This window comes from Culex quinquefasciatus, chromosome 3 (genome assembly GCF_015732765.1).
Source record: "Culex quinquefasciatus strain JHB chromosome 3, VPISU_Cqui_1.0_pri_paternal, whole genome shotgun sequence".
NCBI lineage: Eukaryota > Metazoa > Arthropoda > Insecta > Diptera > Culicidae > Culex > Culex quinquefasciatus.
This window is the reverse complement of record NC_051863.1, coordinates 26,146,045-26,154,691: the sequence shown is the minus strand read 5'-3', so window position 1 is coordinate 26,154,691 and position 8,647 is coordinate 26,146,045. Positions and strand designations below refer to the sequence as shown.

Sequence of the window (8,647 nt, the reverse complement as noted above, 5' to 3'; positions counted from 1 at the left end):
TTCAAACCTAACCTAGAATTTCCAGCAATTACGGCATTCAGAAAACGGTTGAGGGTTAATCTCCCGCAGTGCTTTCGATTTCGAAATTTGTTTTTCTCGCACTCGGTCGAACAATTTTGTTCTAAGATCTAGTTTGTCCACTTCCAACGCACCAGAGGTAAAGCACTATTCAACAAACTTGATTCCATAACTCGTTAATTCCAGTGAAGATTAATCAGTTTGATAGATGGTCTTCGTACTGCGTTGCTCAGTTCTATAAAATCTACAGCGACTCCAAAAAAAACCAGTATTTTTGGTAGGAAACTTGTCGTGGTCATCAGAACTTGATCAGAACTTCACTTTCCATGGAACCTGCCCCAACACGGAATCGTCGAAATGTTCTACCGGTGAGTTGCGTTTTGGGAACCGGTTAGGAGGAGCCTGCGTAGGCGTTTGAGAGATCTCCGAAGCTGCAGCAGAGTATGAGATGATAAGTTATGGCTTCTTTCATCCAATGACGGGAATTGCTCCGGTTACAATTTAAACGTCGTAGACGAATTGCTTGGATATTGTATTTCAATAGTTCTCGTGTCAATTGCAAGTCAGATGAATGAATTTCATTAGAGGAATTCTATGGGAAGTCCAAACTAAAAACTAAAAACTAAAAACTAAAAACTAAAAACTAAAAACTAAAAACTAAAAACTAAAAACTAAAAACTAAAAACTAAAAACTAAAAACTAAAAACTAAAAACTAAAAACTAAAAACTAAAAACTAAAACTAAAAACTAAAAACTAAAAACTAAAAACTAAAAACTAAAAACTAAAAACTAAAAACTAAAACTAAAAACTAAAAACTAAAAACTAAAAATAAAACTAAAAACTAAAAACTAAAACTAAAAACTAAAAACTAAAAACTAAAACTAAAAACTAAAAACTAAAACTAAAACTAAAAACTAAAACTAAAACTAAAAACTAAAAACTAAAAACTAAAAACTAAAAACTAAAAACTAAAAACTAAAAACTAAAAACTAAAAATAAAAACTAAAACTAAAAACTAAAAACTAAAACTAAAAACTAAAAACTAAAACTAAAAACTAAAAACTAAAAACTAAAAACTAAAAACTAAAAACTAAAAACTAAAACTAAAAACTAAAAACTAAAAACTAAAAACTAAAAACTAAAAACTAAAAACTAAAACTAAAAACTAAAAACTAAAAACTAAAAACTAAAACTAAAAACTAAAACTAAAAACTAAAAACTAAAACTAAAACTAAAAACTAAAAACTAAAAACTAAAAACTAAAACTAAAACTAAAAACTAAAACTAAAAACTAAAAACTAAAAACTAAAACTAAAACTAAAAACTAAAAACTAAAAACTAAAAACTAAAAACTAAAACTAAAAACTAAAAACTAAAAACTAAAAACTAAAACTAAAAACTAAAAACTAAAAACTAAAAACTAAAAACTAAAAACTAAAAACTAAAAACTAAAACTAAAAACTAAAACTAAAAACTAAAACTAAAAACTAAAACTAAAAACTAAAAACTAAAACTAAAAACTAAAAACTAAAACTAAAAACTAAAAACTAAAAACTAAAAACTAAAACTAAAAACTAAAAACTAAAAACTAAAAACTAAAAACTAAAAACTAAAAACTAAAAACTAAAAACTAAAAACTAAAACTAAAAACTAAAAACTAAAACTAAAAACTAAAACTAAAAACTAAAACTAAAAACTAAAACTAAAACTAAAACTAAAACTAAAACTAAAAACTAAAACTAAAAACTAAAAACTAAAAACTAAAAACTAAAAACTAAAACTAAAAACTAAAAACTAAAACTAAAAACTAAAAACTAAAAACTAAAAACTAAAAACTAAAACTAAAAACTAAAAACTAAAAACTAAAAACTAAAACTAAAAACTAAAAACTAAAAACTAAAACTAAAAACTAAAACTAAAAACTAAAAACTAAAACTAAAACTAAAAACTAAAAACTAAAAACTAAAACTAAAAACTAAAAACTAAAACTAAAAACTAAAAACTAAAAACTAAAAACTAAAACTAAAACTAAAACTAAAAACTAAAACTAAAACTAAAAACTAAAAACTAAAAACTAAAAACTAAAACTAAAAACTAAAACTAAAAACTAAAAACTAAAACTAAAAACTAAAAACTAAAAACTAAAACTAAAACTAAAAACTAAAACTAAAACTAAAAACTAAAACTAAAAACTAAAACTAAAAACTAAAAACTAAAAACTAAAAACTAAAACTAAAAACTAAAAACTAAAAACTAAAAACTAAAAACTAAAAACTAAAACTAAAAACTAAAACTAAAAACTAAAAACTAAAAACTAAAACTAAAAACTAAAAACTAAAAACTAAAAACTAAAAACTAAAAACTAAAAACTAAACACTAAAAACTAAAAACTAAAAACTAAAAACTAAAAACTAAAAACTAAAAACTAAAAACTAAAAACTAAAAACTAAAAACTAAAAACTAAAAACTAAAAACTTAAAACTTAAAACTAAAAACTAAACACTAAAAACTAAAAACTAAAAACTAAAAACTAAAAACTAAAAACTAAAAACTAAAAACTAAAAACTAAAAACTAAAAACTAAAAACTAAAAACTTAAAACTTAAAACTAATGACTAAACACTTTTTATTTTAGATACAAGGCATCAAAATTAAAACAAGATTCAAAAATATCTGGAAAAAATCCAGGTTGTAATGGTTCAATTCACCCACGTGCTTGAAAATTGGATAAAAGCTCGAATAAAGCTTTCGAAGGAATCATTGGCAGTAGCTTTTTTCATACCGGTAGGAAAAAGCTGCAAATGCTTTTCTTACCGTTGCGCACTCTCCTGAAACTGATTTTTTTATTTGCTCTTCATACATTTTTATTCCTACAAAAATATTAAAAAAGATTGGTTTCAAATTAATTAACCCTATGCCGCCCAAATTATTTTTTCGAAATTTTTTATTTTGCGTTTGTTTTATGTTTTTCTTGTTTTGTTTTTAGTATTTATATTTGCATTAATCTTGTTTAGTTTATGCATATGTTTCTGATAGTATTTGGTTTCCCGCATAAAATTATATGATGATTTGCACTGTTAAAATCATGCAGTTACAATAGATATTATAAATTCTATGGTAAGTTTATTGTTGACTTTTTCGAACTTTATTGGAATGACGATAGAGCTACCTTAAAATTCATGGTTACAGCAAATATTATGGTTCTGTTATTGGAAATCTCATAATGCATTTTCTCCAATTATTTTTTACAGTAAGTTTCATTGTAATGTTATAGTTACGTAGTGTAATTTTTTTTAATATTGCGAATCTTGTAATTAAAGTATTGAAAACCGAGTTATATTTTAAATACAAAACATTACAAACTATTTTGACAAGCTCAAATCAAATAAAATCAAATTATTAAAATATTAAAGTACTTAAATATTAAAATATTAAACTATTTTCATTTTAAAAGTATTGAAATACTAGAAAAATAAACTATTTTCTTATAAAATATATTGAAAAATTAAGATGTTAAAATATTTAAACATTGAAATATTAAAAAAAAAATATTAAAATATCAAAATAGTCGGAAATAGAAATATTTCAGTAATAAAATATTCATAAAATAATACTAAATATATGGCAACATAAAAAATATTAGATTTTTTCGAAATTTTTACATTTTAGAATTAAATGTTGTTTGATTGCTTCTACACATTGTGAAGTTTTGATACTCTGAAACTTTATATTTTTTGATTTTATTACACTCAAACTCCGACGGTTTGATACCAACTGTTGTCAAACCAACGGGGTCACTTTTTAGTTTGACACCCCTTTTACATGGAGTTCACATACACTACCAAACGTTCGTTTTGATAGTGTGCGTGAGCGTCGTGTAAAAAGTGACAGTTTATCACTTTTTAGTTTGTTTTTTCAAACGAAAAAGTGACCAACCACCGGGGGTTGAGTGTATTGAAACATTTAAACATTTAAACATTTAAACATTTAAACATTTAAACATTTAAACATTTAAACATTTAAACATTTAAACATTTAAACATTTAAACATTTAAACATTTAAACATTTAAACATTTAAACATTTAAACATTTAAACATTTAAACATTTAAACATTTAAACATTTAAACATTTAAACATTTAAACATTTAAACATTTAAACATTTAAACATTTAAACATTTAAACATTTAAACATTTAAACATTTAAACATTTAAACATTTAAACTTTTAATCATTTCAACATTTAAACATTTAAACTTTTAAACATTTCAACATTTTTGATTTTTGATTATCTACGTGCGTATGTATTGCGTGTACGTACACGAAAACAAGTGAGGTTAAATTTTGTCCGGCCAGCAAAATCATATGGTGCGCTAGTGTGCGTACGCGAAACGTCATAAAGCTCTATATATAGCGCAACCTTCTTGTACCGAACGCACCATTACACCGAAACCGTACGACCCTCTACAAACAAACACAACATGGTTGAGCGAGCTGTCATTTGTTTTAAGGCTATTATGGAGATCGGAAGGAAAGGGGTCAAGAAACAGCTTTACGAACAGCAGAACAAAGGAGAGGGAGCATTTTCTTGGGGCTTTTCTTCACCCTCTCTGGCTTGCTTTCGCTGCCGCTGCTGCCCATTTGAATTTTTTCTTGACCGATTCCTTCCGAAGTGCATACACCGCTTTAATTATAAAGTATAAAAATAGTCCATCTACTCGAGATCTTTCTTGTATCTAATGTAAATCAAGTAAAATAATGTAAATTAGCCAATGTGGATTTGTAAACAACTGTCTATCCTGCTCATTTTGTATGTAAACACGATCTGACGTGATCAAGACAGACTGTTGCTTACAAATCCACATCAGCCCATAACCATTGTTTTGCTTGGAATATCAACTAACGTGAGTAGGATAGAGACTCTTTGTTTACGCTTCGACATTGGCCCAATTATATTTGTTTGCTTGATTGTAGATTTTTCAAGGTATTTATTTTTGTTTTTCTACAAATAATTAAAACAGAGTGAATCAGCTACCAAAAAAGCACAAGCTTACCAAACGAACGCATCAATGCAACTGACATGTAGCGTACTCAAACGAACGCACCATCGAGCTGTCAAACTTTTTCACTCGCGCGTGTTCGATCATGTCCGCGTAGTTGTTGGGTTCGGTGTCGAATTTTCCGCAATAAATCGCGTGTGAAAGTTTATTGGGCGCTTGCCCAAGCATGTTTTGATTTAGTTCCCGTCTTTTGTTGAAAAGCCCCGCCGGGGACCAAGCCGGAATCAGTCCGAGACGATTTTCTGCAACTTTGGTAAGTATTTCGAGAGTGGAGAAATTTGGATCTTGGAATTGTTTTCAACTGTGTTCGTGGGGGAGACCGGAGTCCCACCCCACTTTTTTTTTTGCAAGCAGTGACATTATCAAACTTTTCGGCACCTTCCGCAAACGTCAAACCAGTCCGAAGTTGGTGCCGGATCTCTTCCGGAAAAGATCCGGCAACAAATTGGTATGGTTTGACGATGCGGAGGATGCCGAAAAATGTCAACATATCGCTTGTTGCATTGGAAATAGTAGCGGCAGGCATTTTTCTTGCTTGGGCAGCTCGTTTTAGCAATCTTTTGTATTTGGTTTCCAACAGGGAATATTTCGACCATTGATCATTTGAAGCTGTTGGCGCTCGATTTGGCCGAGGAACGACACCAGCGACGAACTCCAACCACAGAGTAACCCTCTGCGCCTGCCTATACTCAAACTCCTTTCTCCATTCATGTCGTTCATCACCGGCCAATTTCGTCACTGTTGGCAGTATCCGTCACACCGTGCCCCGTGAAACCTGTAACCAGCAGAATGAATCTCTTCTACCCACACCAATGCTGTTTCCGTAAGCGGTTCTCTTTGTGGTAAGCTGATTTAATTTTTAAAAGAATCAATTGTTGAAATCATAACGAGGATAAATTCTCTAATTCCAGCGGACCAGTATGTACAACAAAATTGGACATCCGTCTCCGGATTCTGGTCAGACAGGAAGCAAGAAGAGGAACCTCAACCAGAGCTGACAAACGATGTGCTCATCGTTGAGATCTTGGAAGACACGGATGAGGTCGTCGAGTACAAGAAAAATGTAAGCTTTTTCGTTAATTTGGGAAAATAATTCTCCACATCAACTAAATTATTATCCTGTTCCTCAGGTACTCGTCTATGTACCAAAAGATTAATCCGGCCTTTTCCTTGAAGTCGGTGGCCCGCGGCAGGCTTGAATCTCATTTCTCGTTGGGTAAGTTTCACCGCAAAGCAGCGGGAGTTGCCAAAAAATAATTATTAGGTATTTACCAATAATCATTCGCAATCCACAGAGTTGAATAGAAACCCACATCGGAACACAAAAGCTACCAGAGTTTCCCGAGCTCATCATTCACAACGAGAATTGAGAACGAACGTGAACTGGTCCCGGCTCCAGCATTAAAGATAGATCTCCAAAGAAAAAAAAAGTCGCTGGAGTTGCAGTTTGGAGTGTTGGTAACGCAAATAGAATTAAAACAAAAGTGAAATGTTATCAAAGCGAAATAAAATTAAAATACATTCAATGTTACTGTACCTACAACTCATTGCACTGTTTGAATATAGTTTTTACAGTACGATTTAATAGGAAACAAACCATAATAAACTATAATTTTACTGTGAAATTCACTGCAATGATTATTTATTTCAATGTACGGATACAGTGAAAACAGTACTATTTAATAGGAAAAAAATTATAAAGGACTATAATTTTACTGCGTAATCCATTGTAATGCTTGCTGTTTTAACTGTAAATGTATGATGTTTTCTATAGTCAGGGCGAGTTTTTGAATAAAAATGCAACATTAGATTAACAGTAAAATGCGTCGTATTTGGAAAAAAAATGTATGGAAAAATTTCGAAATTTTTATGGTACCGGTGCATAACAACCCCCCTTTTTTATGGTAAAGTCCCAAAATACGACGCAAATTATCTTAAAAAATGATGCTGTCTACTGTTAAAACACTGTCAAAATGACAATATATTTTATCGTTTTGTAACGTTAAAATTTACTGTAAGTTCATCAGAAATCTTTATGCGGGTTACTCTATCACCTCCTATCATCCTTTTGTCTTATTAGTTTTTGCATGTATTTACAGCAATTTTTTATTTATTTTTTTTTTTTTGCATGATATTCCATTTTTTACTCTGGAATGAAACCATTGTAATTTAAATTGTTTAAAAATACTTAGAGACATATTTTTGGGCAATACAAAATTTACTGAATACTTATTTTTACACATAGTTCAGAAAATATTAGTAAAAAACACATCCAAAGTTGATCCCAGAAAAAAAAATTTTTTTAAACATTGTATTTTACATTACATTTTATACATTTTATAACAAAAACACACAAAAATATGTTGTTTCGGTTGAAATCCAAAATTCATAAATGTGATCTACAGTTGAGCATAAACCCAACCAATTACACTTTTCTGTAGTGATTTGTATACTCAATGGGCCCAGAAACATTTCTCAAAAAAGAATTCATCAAAATAATGATCTGAATATCAAAAACATTGCGGTTTTTGGGAAAGGGGTGTGCAATTTTATCAGAAAATCTCCCAAATTTCCAATAAAACCTTTATAAATTTTTTCCCTTATTTTCAATCACTTTGCGTGCTTTAGGAAAAATGTTCCTTGCATCATTTCCCATAAGAAATGATATGATCTGAACCATAAATCATGTCTATATAGACTTATAACAATACTAAATTGAAATAGACGAAATTTAACCCCATAGGAAAAAAGTCAAAAAACTTCAAATAAGGATAACTTTGATTTTTCCCGACCAAAGATTTTCGTTCGCCCCGCAAATGAACAGGGATGTTCCACACTTTCATATGTATATGAAAGTTTTCTTGCTATTTCTCAAAAAATACTACCCCCCTGAAAAAGACGCCGTGCAATAATTATATTGCTGATATTTTTTTTATATTGGACCTCATTATTTTACAGAGTATAAAATAAATCTAGAGTATTTTTGAATTTAAATTTTATTTGTTTTTTTGGGTGTTTTTGAGTACTTTTACTCAAGGCGCCAAATCAGAAAATAAAAATTTTGTTTATTGGAACTTTAAAAAAAAACTCCAGAAATTATTTCGGTAAATAATTAATGAAAATATATCAACATTTTTCATACACATTTAATTTTTATTTAACTCAGCCCGATATCCAACCGACACACAAGACTTTTATCCAACCGGGATGAACTTCGCCCGAATAAACAATGTGAATAGTAAGGAAGAGGTTATGGAATTATGTTTTAGCTTCAGTGTGTGAAATTTATTTTTTTAAATACACGATAATCTTTTATTTCAACGTTATTATGATTCCTTAGACATTACAATTTGTTTCATTGAGAATTTTACGCTATTCTAAACAAATTTCAAAGTTAAAAATAAATGACAAAGCTGAGTTAACGCTAAATTCCACCACATCGCCACCACCTGCATGTGTGCACCCGTGATGTAAACAGGCGAAATTTCGCCCCTTTACACCCATCTCACACACACTCTCTCCCATTCAAGGTTTTGCTCCATTCACAGAGCCGACCAACCACTCGGCTG

At 29.4% G+C, this 8,647-nt stretch overlaps 1 long non-coding RNA gene across 1 annotated transcript; it reads left to right on the top strand.

Annotated features, from left to right (window-relative positions):
* Positions 1-5,126: 5,126 nt before the first annotated feature.
* Positions 5,127-6,707, top strand: LOC119770816. The gene is made up of 5 exons (XR_005279003.1): positions 5,127-5,331; positions 5,659-5,920; positions 5,990-6,141; positions 6,209-6,294; positions 6,374-6,707. It is a non-coding gene; the product is annotated as an uncharacterized LOC119770816 (long non-coding RNA).
* The last annotated feature ends 1,940 nt before the right edge of the window (positions 6,708-8,647 follow it).